At 42.0% G+C, this 15,717-nt stretch overlaps 1 long non-coding RNA gene across 3 annotated transcripts in view; it reads left to right on the top strand.

Annotated features, from left to right (window-relative positions):
- The window catches only part of LOC113627320 (uncharacterized), a 241,568-nt gene extending 226,148 nt beyond the window's left edge, over positions 1-15,420 (top strand). For all 3 annotated transcript variants that reach the window (XR_003435511.1, XR_003435509.1, XR_003435510.1), the window contains 2 exons: positions 4,407-4,516; positions 11,802-15,420. This is a non-coding gene — a long non-coding RNA (uncharacterized LOC113627320). The remainder of the gene's footprint in view (positions 1-4,406; positions 4,517-11,801) is intronic.
- Positions 15,421-15,717: the final 297 nt, after the last annotated feature.

Genomic DNA, 15,717 nt, shown 5'->3' on the forward strand with positions numbered 1-15,717 from the left:
TTCAGCGATCTCGGCAGAGTTCCTCATGCTCACCTTTGAAGCCTGCATCATTCACATATTTTTTTCTTCTTCAGTTCATGAGCTGGTGTTCATTTTCTGTGTGTGTGTGTTTGTATTGTTTGGATTTTTTTTTTTTAATTAGAGTTTTTGGAGCTTGCTGTGTTACCTCCTTTTTTTTCCTCCCCACACTCCACCCTCACTCCCTCTCCACCCATCTCCTCTGAGATAAAAGAAAAAAAAGAAAAAAAAAAGCTAAGTTTTTTTTTTCTCCTCCTGAGTTCTTCGTATGAGATTGAGCTTGCAAAGGAAAAAAAAAAATGTGAAATGTTATACACTTGCAGCGTGCTGAGTTCCATCGGGTTTTTTTTTGAGCATTGTTATGCTAAAATAGAGGGGAAAAATCCTCGTGAACCTGCCACAATCAAGCCTGCATCAACCTTCTGGGTGTGACTCGTGAGTTTTGGTCCTTATGATGCCAAATCTGAGAGTTTAGTCTGCCATTTAAAAAACTCATTCTCATCTCATGCATTACGATGCTTGCTACTTTGTCTTAGCAACAATGAACTATAACTGTTTCAAAGACTTTATGGAAAAGAGACATTATATTAATAAAAAAAAAGCCTGCATGCTGGACATGTATGGTATAATTATTTTTTTCTTTTTTTTTTTCCTTTTGGCTTGGAAATGGACGTTCGAAGACTTATGGCATTGGCATTCATACTTTTGTTTTATTGCCTCATGAGTTTTTTGAGTTCAGAACAAAAAAAAGTGCAACCGTAGATCCTTCTTCCCATGAAAGTTTGCATCTGCTCCAAAACTGCTTTGAGTTACTCAGAACTTCAGCCTCCCATTGTAAATGCACTGAAGGGATTCCTTGTTAAAGATGCCAGAATGGGTTAAAAAATTTAACAACGGCCAACAGTAAAGAACTCTTAATGCTTTCTTTTTAATAAGAATGACTGCCCCACTGGGGGGACTAAAATTGTGCTGTTGCCGAAAGCAGTCTAAAATTTATTTTTTAAAAACAGAAATCTGCCCCGTTATTTTTTTTGGTTTGTTTTCTTTTTCTTTTTCCTTTTTTTTTTTTTTTTTTTTGGCTTTTGGTCATTGTCAAATGTGGAATGCTATGGGTTTCTAGTATATAATTTAATTCTAGTTTTTATAATCTGTTAGCCCAGTTAAAATGTATGCTACAGATAAAGGAATGTTATAGATAAATTTGAAAGAGTTAGGTCTGTTTAGCTGTAGATTTTTTAAAAGATTGATGCACTAAATTGTTTACTGTTGTGATGTTAAGGGGGGTAGAGTTTGCAAGGGGACTGTTTAAAAAAAAGTAGCTTATACAGCATGTGCTTGCAACTTAAATATAAGTTGGGTATGTGTAGTCTTTGCTATACCACTGACTGTATTGAAAACCAAAGTATTAAAAGGGGAAGCACCCCTGTTTATATCTGTAGGGGTATTTTACATTCAAAATGTATGTTTTTTTTTTCAAAATTAAAGTATTTGGGACTGAATTGCACTAAGATATAACCTGCAAGCATATAATACAAAAAAAATTTGCAAAACTGTTTAGAACGCTAATAAATTGATGCAGTTATAAAAAATGGCATTACTGCACAGTTTTAAGATGATGCAGATTTTTTTACAGTTGTATTGTGGTGCAGAACTGGATTTTCTGTAACTTAAAAAAAAATCCACAGTTTTAAAGGCAATAATCAGTAAATGTTATTTTCAGGGACTGACATCCTGTCTTTAAAAACAAAATGAAAAGTAAATCTTACCACAATAAATATAAAAAAATCTTGTCAGTTACTTTTCTTTTACATATTTTGCTGTGCAAAATTGTTTTATATCTTGAGTTACTAACTAACCACGCGTGATGTTCCTATGTGCTTTTCTTTCATTTTCAATTCTGGTTATATCAAGAGAAAGAATAATCTACAATAATAAACTGCATTTTTTTTTTTTGATTCTGTACTCAGTTTCTTAGTGTACAGTTTAACTGGGCCCAACACTGCGTTAGAAGTGTAAAAGGCATCCTTTTCTCCAGAGGAAGGATTAATGGAGAAGTAATGAGGCAATAATTCAGAGTGAAACATAGGCTGTTTTGTGAGGTGGAAGGCCAGTCCCTTCCAATAATTAGTAATATTTAATATAAATGTAAATTACAATCTCTCAAAATCCCCCTCCCCCAGAGTTTTCAGTTTTCAAATAAGTAGAGACATCATTGCCCTGGTGGAAACAAACAAACAAAAATCCCAACCAGAGAGCAGGGCCTTCTCAGCCTCGCCCTGAGCTTCTCATCCCACCACACAGCCATCTAGAGGGAAACGAGCCCGGCAGAGAAGGCATTGGCAGAGGTGGCTTGGGCACATATGCATTCAATGGTAAAGATAAACAATTCTTGCCTTTTGGCTCAAATTGATTATTTTTCCTTCTTCCCTTACATGCCATGATTTTCTTGTTAGCAAGGCCTGACAGGATTTCACATCAACACTTCGGACAAATTACAGTTGTTTGTTTGTTTCTTAACTTTGAAGGTCATTTGTCTTAAATAGGAAAAAGAAAAATCCACCTCTCACAGAAGTCCAAGTACGTATCTGGGTTTAAGCTGTTATTAAATCATATTTCCCTGTGAATATTTAATTGAGGGCTTCTCCACGTAGATGAGCTGGTAATGATTTCAGAGCACCTTAGCTCCTGGAATACAAGCAGAAAATAATGCCTGGTTGGAATAAAGGCTGTGCTTTGATTTATCGGCCTTTACCCCAACACAGGCTACGTGTGCGGGCTCACTTAAAAGATCCCTTGGAAAGTCTGGAGCTACCTTCACTAACAGCATTGACCTATTTTAAAATGACACAAATTCATGCAACTAATGTTACAAATTCATGCAGTTTGCATTCTTCAGCAACTTCCCCTAGATGGCTAATAGAATGTTAGACAAAGCCAACACTGTTTTGAAAATATAGCCAAACACGGTGACTTTTGTTGTATTTTGTTTTCTGTTCTTCAAAAAATAATAATAACAATAATATTGCAACTCTGAACGAAGGCCTGATTTTGAGGAAAACAGGTTGTGCTTGGCGCTGATGAGCTCTGGCCGGTGTGTCAGCCTTCCTACCCTTTTTCACAGAACATGAAGACAGTGGATGGGGCCCCCGAATCCACACTTTATTTTGCTTTAACACAGGTCTTAATAGTAAACCTACCTCCATGTGCTTGAAGTTAGCTGTTCTTCTCTGTCTCAGAGTTCTTGTTTTGTTTTGTTTTTTTGGTCCGATCCCAACGAGGAGATTTGCAGTCTCCCCCTGTAGAAGCAGAAATATCGCTTATACAGGAAGCCCAGCATCTGACACAAAATTTTAGGCAAACGTTTTCAAAATAACAGTGACCTGGATGGAGTGACTGCAGTTACCTCATGAGGAATGCCACTTGCGAAAAAATACAGTGGTCCAACAATTAAGCATTTTGGTAGGCCCCTACAAGGCAGTTTAATATAATAAGCAGGTTTTTGCCCCAAATATGAAAACGCCAAGTACAGAGGTGCTGGCAAAAAAGTGAGGTTTTGGTGGCTGCCTTTAAGAGAAGGCTAACTCCTAATGAAAGGCACTTTCAGAAATAACCATTACTAAAAACTTTGAAATGTAATGAGAGTGGTGAACACAAATACATGCTTTTTTTTTTTTTTTAAACAAAGAAATCCTGCCTGAGTGCCCTTACTACCAATAAGTCTCTACATTTTTTTTTTAATCATGTAAGGAAATCTAGCTTTCCCTTTACACTGCATTTGAGTCTTTGTCTAAGTAGTGTTAAAATTCCTTTCATTCCAAATACAGAACTGAGCCCACTCACAGGTTGGAGCCGTCGGTGGGATACACCACATTTTGGAAGCCCCGCAGCGTCATGCGCTTACCCGTGTGTTCACAAAATGAAATTTACGTGAGAACTGTATTTTTATTATTTTTATTACTATCTGCAGTCGTGGAACACAGCCCACCCCTGACTTCTGTTCAGTTTCCTTTTGAAAAACATAAATGTGTTAAGAGATGAAAGCTATTAAATGTATAAGCTCCCTGCTAATTAACTGTGCCTCCTGTCTGAGGATCACACAGACCCACAGAAAAGCACGCTGGTGTTTCTTACTTTACGATGCGCCAGAATGAATAGATGCGATTGTTTTCAACCTGTAATATTGGTTTTTAAAAAAAAATCCACTGAAATTTACAAGGTATGTGCGTTGATATGAAGGAAAGTGTCACAGGTTAACAGCTAGCATTTTTAAAGCCTATGTAGACATGCACACGCTAAACAGTACTTTTTCACGCTTCGTTGTTTCTCTGGCAGATAATTTTACTAAGAAGAAAAATAAATAAATAATTGACCCCCCCCTCCCCAAGCAGATGCCACGGGCAGAAGCTTTAACAGAGCCGAGCACCCTGCTTTTCTCTCGGGCCCTGGATAGTATTGTATTTTCAGTGATGTCAAACGTGGTCATTCATCAGACAGAGCCGTAAGTGAAACCAATGTTAGTTAAGTACACCCCCTCCGTGTGCTTTTTTTTTCCTCCCCCTTCTCTGCTCTCAGGCATCCACAAAGTCACCTCCCATGTTTTCTTTTTTTTCCAGAACCGTGTAATAATTTTTTACAATGTATCCGACACATTAATAGATTGACCTCAAATAGGCAGAGATTCTACTTCCTGATCTCAGTGAGGAAATGATGTGTAGATAATCATATTTATCTGCCTTCATGCCATAACCACCTGGACTCTCAACAGAGGCCATTCCAATGCGAGATGCTCTATTTCTTACTGAACGCGGGATTCTAAGGCTCTGATCTTTTCCCCCTTATACCTTTACCCCGGTAGTTTTTATTCAGTAACGTTGATTCGAGATACTTCTGCTCTTAAATAGGACCCCCCCTTGCCAAACCACCAGCTTTAAGGTTAAACACAGCGTACAGGGGGCAAATGGTAACCACGCTTGCAAACGTGGGGCGCAGCTGTCTCAGTAGCCACATTCCCAGCGTGTCCTTGTCTGAAATGACTGAAGTGGCTTGTGACACATTCAGAGGTTCCCGAGTACAGTAGTTGGAAGGTTTTTGCTGTTGTCTTTGTTTTTGGTTCAGACCAACTTACTTCCGTATTCACCCTTGGCTTGATCAAATGTACTCCCCCGGTGTTCTAGGCCAATCAATGTATTTAAAAGTCTGCTGGCCGCACAGGTATCTCAATTTTTTGCCTGTCGGTAGTTAAAGACTAACAGAGATAGGTTGGAAGACTGAGGTCCACGCGTGACAACCTTTAGCCGTCTGATTTCCGTGCCAGTAAAACACACAGCCAAAGCTGCGGGGCTTACTTCTCGTATAAACATGGGATCAGAGAGGCTAGGAAGCCAGGTTCACCCGCTTTACACTGCTCGTCTGCGAGGCTCCCCACTGCGATTTACTTTCGTTTGATATATTTTTAAATTTTGTCCCTTTTCTTGAAGAAATGTCTTCATTCTTAGGGAAGAGATAACTACCGTGAGAGGCTATCCTTTTCACCACTTCTGATTATTACTCAGGAGGCTAGATGAATAATTTGGGGTTGGTGCCTTCCTTGTTGTCCAGAGTAAAATAAGAGAAACCTAGTTTGTTCTCACTCTGGGCCCATCCTAAATTTAAAAGATGTCCCAAGTCCAAGGCTGGGCAGACAGTAGCCATAAGGGAGGTGGTCCAGCCCTCCAGCCCACTGAATCAGGATGAGTTCGTTTGTTTTTGTATTTGTTTAAAAACAGAGCAGGAGCCTTCACCCACCTTCTGATAACACTGCTTTTCTCACTTTTGATATAAATCTTCAAAATCTAGACATCACACAGCCCCAGAAAAGGGAAATTCTCTCCAAGCCTGGCTCCACCACGGCTCTTGAACAAACCCAGCTCTGTCTGGCATTTTTTTTTTCTCCAGCGGGGGTAGGGGACAGGGTGAGAGAATTTCAGTCTCCCAGGCTGTCTCATGATTGCCGGGGCATAAAGAAGTACAGTCCTGCAACAATGTGGGAACATCTTTACCCTTTAGAGAGGGACAAAACAAAAAACAAAGCAAATCAAATTGCTTGGCACGAAGGCGTAGCAAAACCCCAGGCTCTCCATTCCTTTGTAGCATCTGTGGGAGGTGAGAAATGAGGCAAGCCAGAGCGAACGGTGACGCAGACTTCGAAGGCAAGAGTCACCCAGTGTACACATTTGCACACAGGTGCAAACCAGGTTCAGCTGTCCGTTTCTTTCCTGTATGTTCACGTGTGTTTCTGTTTTGAAAATTTTAGAGATCGAACCCCAATTAAGAGCTCCGAGGAAATTGCAGATGTCTTAATTTGGGGGCATTTATAAATATTTCAATCCGTGATTTTGCAGTGGGGACATTGGAGACATTGGATGTGTTATGCCCATATTTCTGTGGTCACCGCAGTAGGTTTGATGGCATGGTGACCATTTTTATTGCTTAAATTTGAAAGCCCTTTGTGTGTTTTCCCTAAGTTTGCCCAATATAACAAGGCCAATATAGAAAGAACACATCAACGGCACCCAGAAATCAGACCTTTCTATGAATGTGCATCAGAGTTGGACAGTTTTAAGAAATTCACAAAATGCATTTTCCACAGAGAGGCTATGATTGGAATGCACAGTTCTCTACCCAGATCGTAGTCATCTGCTAAGCACCTCTTCCCTGTTGAACACAATTCATTTGCTTTTCCTTTCTTTTTGTCAAGTAACAATTTTTTCTATAATTAGAACTCGGGATTGCAAAATCACATTCCTCCCTTCTCCACAGATTCTTGGATCTTTGGTTACGATTAGAAAGGGGCATTAATTCAAGAAGGGAGGATGAGGGAGGGGTGTCTGTGGAGCTTTGGGAGAGGAGGAGAGGAAGTAGAAATAGTTCTGTGCTCACCTCCCCACGCCCCCTTGGCCTCCACCCAGCCCAGGCCTGGGTGTGAGTTACACGCTGGGGATTTGGATTCTGAATTTATTCTAAATATTCTGATCACCAACCTTGAGTGTTTCCAAGCTAAGATGCCAAAGAATGGTTTTTCCTTGTGGTTGGTTCTTTCGGTTAGGAAATAGGAGAGGCCGTGAAACCTTATAGAACTGGGAGAGGAGGCGTGGTAACCGCTCTTCTGAGAGACTCCCCAGAAAGGATGGTTGTGAAGGGAATCCTGGGCTGAGAACTCCGGTCAGCAGTGCCGAGTTCCCTTTTGCAACCAAAATCTGTCCTGGTTCTGCATGACTTCATCCACTTCTGGAAGCCTGTGGAAGTGGGTTTCTGGTCTCCTTTGGGGGATTTTCCAGAAGGAAAGCAGGACTGAGGATCCCAGAAAAATAGGCAATCCCAAACTAGGCCCAGAGGAGCAGAGGGCAGGTAGCGGCTGGTGTGCAGGGGCTGGGGGGAGTATTACTAACAAGAGACGGACCTTGGCTTATGACCCCCAGTTGCCAGGGGTCAACTCTAGGTCATTCCTAGGGCCCTAGCTTCCCACCAGGCTAGATGTGTTTGCAGGGTGACTGACAGGCCTCTGGCAGACCCTGAAATCCCCATGATCCCTAAAAGCAATAGAGATGTCCTTAGCTCCAGGGCTTTGGCCCCTTACCACCTGGTCCCTGTCCCATCCCAGTGTCCTCTCTATAATTTCTGGCACCTCCACCCCCCATGCCTGGTCACCAGGGCCATCAGAGAGACTCAGAAATCACTACCTTATACCAGAAGGCAGTCACCTAAGGTGAGCCTTCGGACCCATTAAGTCACTTCTGGGGCAGGTCCAGTGCAGACAAAGGCAGGGATGCAGAGGAGAGCTCGGAAGTGGCTCTGGCATGTCTAAGGCCAGCGGGAGCTTCCCACGCCAAGGACTTTGAAGCCTGGAATGAAGGAGATGAAGGCGGGGAGGATGCTGAGGTCCCGTCTCCCAGTTTCCATGCATGCCCTCTCCCCACGCATGCCCTGCACCCTCCACCCCACCCGACCCCCTCCCGGTCTGCATTTGTTCTGCGCGGCCCATTCACTCTGGGCATCACTGCCCTGGCCAGGTGCACTCCGCATCCTCAGGGTCCCCTGGCCACTGCACCAAGCGCAGAAGGACAGGAAGCAGGGCCCGCGCGGTCGGGTCCAGCGGCTGCCCGAGGCCAAGAGGAGTCCCCGCGTGCCTCAGGCCCTGGGCTGCGCCCCGGGGGACCAGCAGGCTCAGGACGCTAGCAAAGCAGCTCCCCTCCGAGATGCCCGCGCCCGTGCTGGGGCACCACCGGCGGCCACTCCCAGCAAGCCCCAGGGCCCCGCACCCACCCGGTGCCCGCGACCCAGCTGGGTACTTGGGTTTGTATTGGGATTTGGTTTAAGGTTTCCAAGAGGACTGCCCTGGCCACAGTGGAGCCCTTGGGGACATTGAAAATACCTGCTCTGCTGCGCTCTGGGGTGGGCGCATGGAAGGAGGGAGTGGGGTTCAGCCCTAAAAGGCTCCGCCTTTCACCTTGGGACACCCCCCATCCCACCTTCCAGCTGCCCCAGGAACCTTCTGCAAATAAGAGCATCAGCTCCAGATCATTTGATTTTTACTCTATTAATTTTCCGGCCCATTTCCAGATCTAGATTTTTTTTTTTTTTTTTTCCTGCTCTGGTTAGAGACAGTGAAGAGGCAAAAGAAAAAGAAGGAAATCTAGATAGACTGTTTGAAAATCTTTCTAGAAATCTCCATACAGTTGGGGTTTTCCTTGATAGAGTTTGACGTTTATTGCAGAGGAAAGCTACTCAGGAAAACTTTATTAGGATTTCACCCACAGCTCCAGCAAGAGGGGCTTGCTTGCATTCCCAGATTTAACACAGTTGCTGTCAAATCTCAGGCACTCAGAAACTGTCTAAAGAGGAGAAACTTGAAAACAACTAATTTCAGAAGGGAGACCTTCCATGTAGGATTTTTTTCTTATAGGGACCTTCAGTTTTTTGGATCCTTGAGTGTGAAGCAGTTAAGCATCATTGCACCTTCTTAAATAAATCCCCCCCCCCCGCTTTTTTCCTTTTTCTTTGCTTAAGGAAGGATTCATAAATGTGCAGATAAATATGTTGAAACGAAAGCAATGATCTCAGCATCTGACGCACTTTTACACTGTCAGATTCTACTGAAATCTTTTTTCTTAGAATGGGGGAAACCGGCAGTCATCATTCTCAGATGAAATCTGTTAAAAGATGATAGTCGAGTCTGTTTTCAGGCAATGGATCCAACATCTTCTTTCATCTGCCATTTATCTATCTAATCTATTTATGGAACTGTAACACATTGTAGGGGGTAGGCTATTAAAAGATAAATCTACCATTTCCACATTAGGACACAGACATGATCACACGACAGAGTTCTTTTCGGTCTACTCTATGTGTTGGTAGGCGGGAGCCAAACCTAGCCTGAATGGTCTGTCTTAGAATAATCATCTTCCCATAAAACCTTCGCTGGACTTGGCATGACTCAGAGCATCGCAGAGGTGCATGCTGCCCATCTGTATGTTCTCAGGGTGCACTGTCCGTGTTAATTCCCTGCACTGTACCGGTAGTGAGACCTTTAAAATCTTCCTTGGAATATCACTGTACATTCCTATGCTATTTTAAAAGTACTATTTAATGGTTAGGTAAATAGATCCCACTTTTCAAGGCTCTGTGCTAGCAGACGTCCGGCTTCGACTACACCGCTGTGGTCAGGATGGAAAATCTCCTCTCCTGCTCCGCTGTGAGACCCCTTTGCCCTCCACCACCCTTCCCCAGTGACTAGCCTGGGTGAAGGTGATGAGAACAGAAAATGGCAATGGCTTTTGGACCCTATTTGGACCTCTCTCTCCCCAGCTTTTGAAAGTAAATGCCTTGATAACAGGATGGGTTCCCCAGGTGGCCAGAGAATAGAGGTCATCTTGAGGAAAGGGACACCAATGATCTAAAAAGGACATCTACTTTATGAGATTTCAGGCAAGATTCCAAATACGCATTTAATGAGGTCCGATTCTTTTTCTCCAGAAATAACAGAGGCTATGAGTGAGCTGGTCAGGAAGGCAAAGGGGCATTTTGCAAAGTCTCCGTTCAATTATTGCTTTGTAATATTGTTCTAAAATTGAAAAATGCCTCACGAGTCTATGATCTCCTGTAAATATTCCTTGCAGAAGCTTAACATACGTTTGCACTGCCCCAAAGGAATTACAAAAATATTCCCTCCACAATCTCTTAAGCTTTTAAACTCTATTCACTAGCATTTCTAGAAAAATCTGATGTTCCTAAAGACTTTTTTTTTTAAGTGACCTTATATGGGAAGTTTTCTTGTTTTGTTTTGTTTGTTTGTTTGAGATTAGCCATTTGAAGTTGAAATGGAGAATAATTGATATCACAGATAACACTTCCAGGTTTTATAACTTCAGTATGTTTCTTGTTTCTTTTTTTTTTTTTTGGCATAGAAATAATTTATTTGGCAAAAGATTAGTGTATACTCTGACATGAAAGAGTATTTTGTGCCATAATGTTTTAAAAGCATTTCTAACGTGAAATGTGGATGAAAGCCCATGATGTATTTGGGGCAGCTCTGACAGATATGAATACAAATTTGTTTATATGAGTATTTTAATGCATAGTCAGACTATTTAGATAAAGGGAACTGGGAAAATTATAGAGTTACGCTAAATGAAAATTTAAGTAAAAGATTCTGTCAGTTACAGCAGCCTACAGATTTCAGCAGGTGTATGCGTTGTGTGTATTTTTTCACACCAATTGTAAAGTAATTCAAATAAAAGTGGGGCAGATTAAAGAAGAATAACTGAATCTCCACGTTGGAAAAAAAATTAGATTGACTTACTGGTTTATCACAGTTATTGTACCCAGATTGACTGTAACCATGTTGAATTTTTTAAATTAGATTTTAAATATATTTTGACAGTCTGAACTTGTAGAGTGTGGCTAACTAGGGGGAGAAATGACAGGTCTGCTTTGTTATTAAACTGCTGTCTGGAAAATATTGGACTCCGTACAGTAAATGATAATTATTTTGCCACTTACATTAGTATAGCTAATAGCAATAAGGGGTTTTTGAACCATAGAAAGCTAACTACTTTGAATTACTGTGCTTTGTTATTCACTGTGAAGCAAAAAGACTTTTTTTTTTTTCTAAAGCAATCTCATTTTCATATTACCGTTCTAAGCATTCTCTGCTACTAATTTAAACAGAGAGGAAGTTAATAAATAAAAGGGTGGTCTCTAAATGGTTCTATTTGTTAAGAGAACATCTGCAATTAAGGTCATCAGTACCAGCAGAAGAGACCAGGGCAATGGAAGAGGAGGGGGGAAGATGGAAGAGAAACAGGCCCTAGTAAAGAGCCAGGGTTTGGTTTGGGTTCCCTGGGGATGGGCAGTCTTTGAACACTTGAGAGACACCCATCAGAGACCATTCACATCCTCCTCCACCGTGAACCCAGGATCGCTTGGTTCTCTGAACTGAGGGCAGCTCTAAAGCTGCTCCAGGCTGCCAGGCCAGTGGGCATCACTGGCTCAGCCCCCCGGGACCAGAGCAAGAGTGGAGAGGGGTCGTTGAAGAAGCATCCCACGCCATTCTCTTCCATGTGAACCCTTCCTCTGGCAGGGCTGAGACCAGGATGCCAAAGCAAATGGACCTAAATCACTCTTCTTTTGGTCTCATTCTGCCCTTTTCATAGGTAGTTAGGCTGCCTTGAACATACTGTCCTTCTAAAGCCCTCTTCATGGTTATTAATGACCCTTTGTTTATTTTAATATATTTACTAAATCAGGTACCCAAGGGAATCCTCTACATCAGTGATGTGAAAAATCCTGTTGCCTGAAGTCAAAGAGGTACATCTTGATTTCTGATTTGCATGTGCCTGTTTGAGTGCATTTTCCATGAGGGAGACAGCAAGCGAGCAAAGCGAGTGAGGAATGCTGATCGCTTTCGAGGCGCGAAGGTCTCCTGCTTTAGTGGTTTTAGCATTGGGGTTTCACATGTACGTAAATGGTGATACCAGATGCTGAAGTGAAGGATGCATTGTGTGTTGAGACGAGCATGCATGCATTTTTATATTGATTTCATGACGTAGGTGTGGTGTACAGAGTACTAATCCAGTCCGAGTGGATCTCAGATCTTTCGCCTTAACTAGCGTGAGTCTGTTGACTCATCTTTATATTTGAATGTCAGACAATTTGCGTTGTCCCCCTCCTGTGTCCAAATGTGAGTTTGGAGCCACTCCTCCCTTCAAATGTAGGCAGAGGGAGGCAGAAATGTGATTTTCACCTATGAAAAAAAATGAAATTAAGCTATTTAAATGGGTTTTCAATTACAGGGATCCCGGGGTGAATTTAATTATGAATCCTCTTCGTTTAGAGAGCTAGACCAACACTCTTACACCAATAATTACTTAGTGTTATCGTTTTATGTATTCCTGTTACGTCTTATTGGCTAATGGAATGAAGTTTGACTTTTTTTTTTTTTTTATTAAATTTGCTTGCTGAGAAATTTGCATGAAATACAGCTTTGGGTTTAAGTCCCACCATCAAATTGCTACTGTTTAAGAAGGAGACACTTTAAGAATCCAGTGAATTGAGGGTGTCAGGAAACAGACCCGGATCTTTTCCTGCTCTTCCGATATGGTATCTGATTACTTACTTTTACACGTTATTTTAAGGACAGGCTTTGAATAACTGGACCGTGAATATTTAACGTGATTTCTTTCCTAGCCTTAAACAAAATTAACATTTTCTTTAATAGCTCATACATAGATTTTAACTAAGTGTACACCTTTGGGATTAATTTGTGTATCCTTGTGTACGCATGCCATACCGATACTTTATTCCTTTCTCTTTCTATTCCTTTCTTTTATCCCTGTCCTTATAATTGCAGTTTGAAAGCCATCTATTAAATATAATGATCCAGACACACCGGGCAGGTTTTGTTACACCGAAACCATCCATTTTGAGCAAAGAGTTAATGAACTTTTAAGGCAAGATTCACCCGGGTCTTGACCCCACCCCCCGTAATATTTCATATAAGGTTACTGGCGGGAGAGAAATCAAATTTCAGCCGTGAACATGATTGACAGGTGAGCGTGAGGAAGAGAAAGGCATTTGGCTAGATGGGGAATTTGGAGAGGAGGACAATTCCTCCAAGTTACTCTGTGGTATTAGGTATTATAAGCTGATATATGAAAAGTTCAATACTTGATACTCCTGGGAGAGTTACTTAGTTTATTTTCAGAAAGTCACTTTGGTTAAGAGATTTCAGTCCTGGAAGCCAAAAATGGGGAATCACTAGCTTTCTGCTGTCTTGCTGATTTCCACTATGTACAACTTTGTGGCTTATTTCTGGCAACTTTCTAGGCTAGAGTGTGAGAATTAAATCACAAGCCATTTGGGGAGGCATTTGATTATTTTATTTATTCTCAGAAACACAGTCTAGATTATATTCTGGTTCTTGGGCATATTACAGAATAGTCATCCTAAGTGGTATCACAAAAAGATCAAATTCTCCATTTTCCTAGCATCCCTTGATCCTAACATTTTCCATTAGTGCACGTTCCAGCTTAACATACGCAAATCTACCCAAGTGCATGATTTATCAAGGTTGTGCCTTCTAAGCAAAGTCTTCTAACATGACGATCAAGAGAGACAACAGTCCCACACTGCCGTTTGATGTCAGTTTCTCCATGGTAGCATCCCTGGGTCAGGTGTGATGTTAGCATCGTCACCATGGAAAGAAGTGATGGTGTTGCTTGACCCTAAGACAAAGAGTGGCTTTGGAATTCACCTTAGAGCCTGTCTCTTAGCGTGAACTGTCAAAAGGAGGTAACACAACTACTCATGGTTGGCACCAAAACTGAAAGCAGGCCTTTAATACATGCTCTTTCATCTTGTGTGTTGAAACACTAATTTCGGGAGATACTGGTGGACCTTAGCCTGCTGATGTGTATGCTCTACCCATTACAGATGTTCCTGACATTGGCTAAGACCCATCCGGATGCAACCGAGCCTTAACAGAGCTGCCTTGGGGCAGGGCAGGTCGGACACATATAACATAGGGGAGAGGCCTGTTGGTAGCTTTCCTGTCACCCGTGGGAGTTTCCTGATGGAACTTGTAAAAACAGCTCTTCCCGGGTTCTAAGTACCCGTCACTTTTTTTTTTTCCTAGTCTTAACAATTAGCTGAGTGGATATGTTTTATCCTGACTGTACCTATGCTGACGTGAATTCAAACCAATGTAAGGAAGGCTTTACTCTGTTATGAACTGGGATATAAACAAAAAACACAGTAAAAGGACTCCGAAATCTTGTTTCTCCTTTGTATAACGTGTCCTCCCACGTTGCCAGGAATCACCCAGAAATAAAACGCAAGCATGGTTTCCCAATGTCCAGTGTCAATGTGGGTACCTGAGCCCAGCTATTTAATTCCAACATAAAATTAAAGATGTCATAACCATATTTCCTTTGCAGAGTCCATCAAAATATTTTAACAGAAATGGTGAATGAGGTGTTCTCAGGCAAAGGCCATGGGAAAACACAGACCGTAAGTTTTCGTCTCCTGGTGCCTCGGTTTGAAAAGCCCACGTGAGAACCGTGGCTTCACTGCAGACCCCTCAGGGCCTCTTGGTCCTCAGCTTTTAGAGTAACTGCCCCGTCCTGGAAGACAGCAAGGGGTAGGATGCTGTCTGGCACGCAGATCTGGAGAGCAGACCAATCCGTCACAGATGCCATGAGTATGTCTTAAGCACATTACATCACTGTATTTGTTGGCACTGAGAAAATAAGGGAAAATAATTCTGTTTAAAGCGTTTTATTACTGGGACTAACTTACCGAATTGTTTGTTGTTGTTGTTTGTTTAATCAGATTATGCTCCTGCCCAAGCCCCCCCCCCTCCCCCTTTCCATACAAGGCTGCCTAATGTCTTCCTTTCTGTGGACACCGGCCCACTAGTGAGCAGATTTAATCAATTAATTATAGCAGAGCAGGTACAGGGCAAGCGGCTCAATGAACTCACATTATTTCCAGTCAATGTTAGAATGCTATCAAAGGGGCTGCCGTAAAGAAAGGAACATTATGCATTTGGGAGCATTTGGGGGTGGGGGGAAGGAAGAAGGAATTTTTGCACGAGTATAGCACTCGTTATTTAAAACAAAATGATGCTTCTGTAAAGAGCTTTCGTTCTAAAAGCACACATTCAGTCACCTGCCAAAATCTCAGATTTATTGCTGCCGTTCACAGATGCCAATGTTGAAACTCTCCTCGCCTGCCGCTTGCTGAGTCTTTCATTTCCTCGATCCAAAAATTACTGTAAAGTTGTTGTTTAGTGTCTGCCTTTTTTTTTTTTTTTGCTTTTCCTGGCACCTAATGAAATTATCAGCAATAAATGAGCTATACAGAAGGGTTGGGTTTGCTTTTATTTATTTATTTTTTTTGGTCTTTTTTTTTTTTTTTTTGGCAGTATTTGGAAAATGCTGGGACAAGGGTAAGCCGGTGGGAATATTCGGACTGCCTCCCTTTCCAGCGTCTACAGGAAATAAAGCTATTAGCATTTATATAATTTCAGATGGGAACTAATACTGAGGGTGGGAGGGGGGAGGAAGTTTCAGGTGTTGAGTGGGAAACAACGCAGCCCTGACCTCCAGTATAAACTGCTGGAAGATATTACCACCTAATTAACAAACCAGGGGCGCATCCTAC

The sequence above is a fragment of the Aethalodelphis obliquidens genome, unplaced genomic scaffold (genome assembly GCF_003676395.1).
Source record: "Aethalodelphis obliquidens isolate GAN/ISIS:26980383/991018 unplaced genomic scaffold, ASM367639v1 scaffold20, whole genome shotgun sequence".
Classification (NCBI taxonomy): domain Eukaryota; kingdom Metazoa; phylum Chordata; class Mammalia; order Artiodactyla; family Delphinidae; genus Aethalodelphis; species Aethalodelphis obliquidens.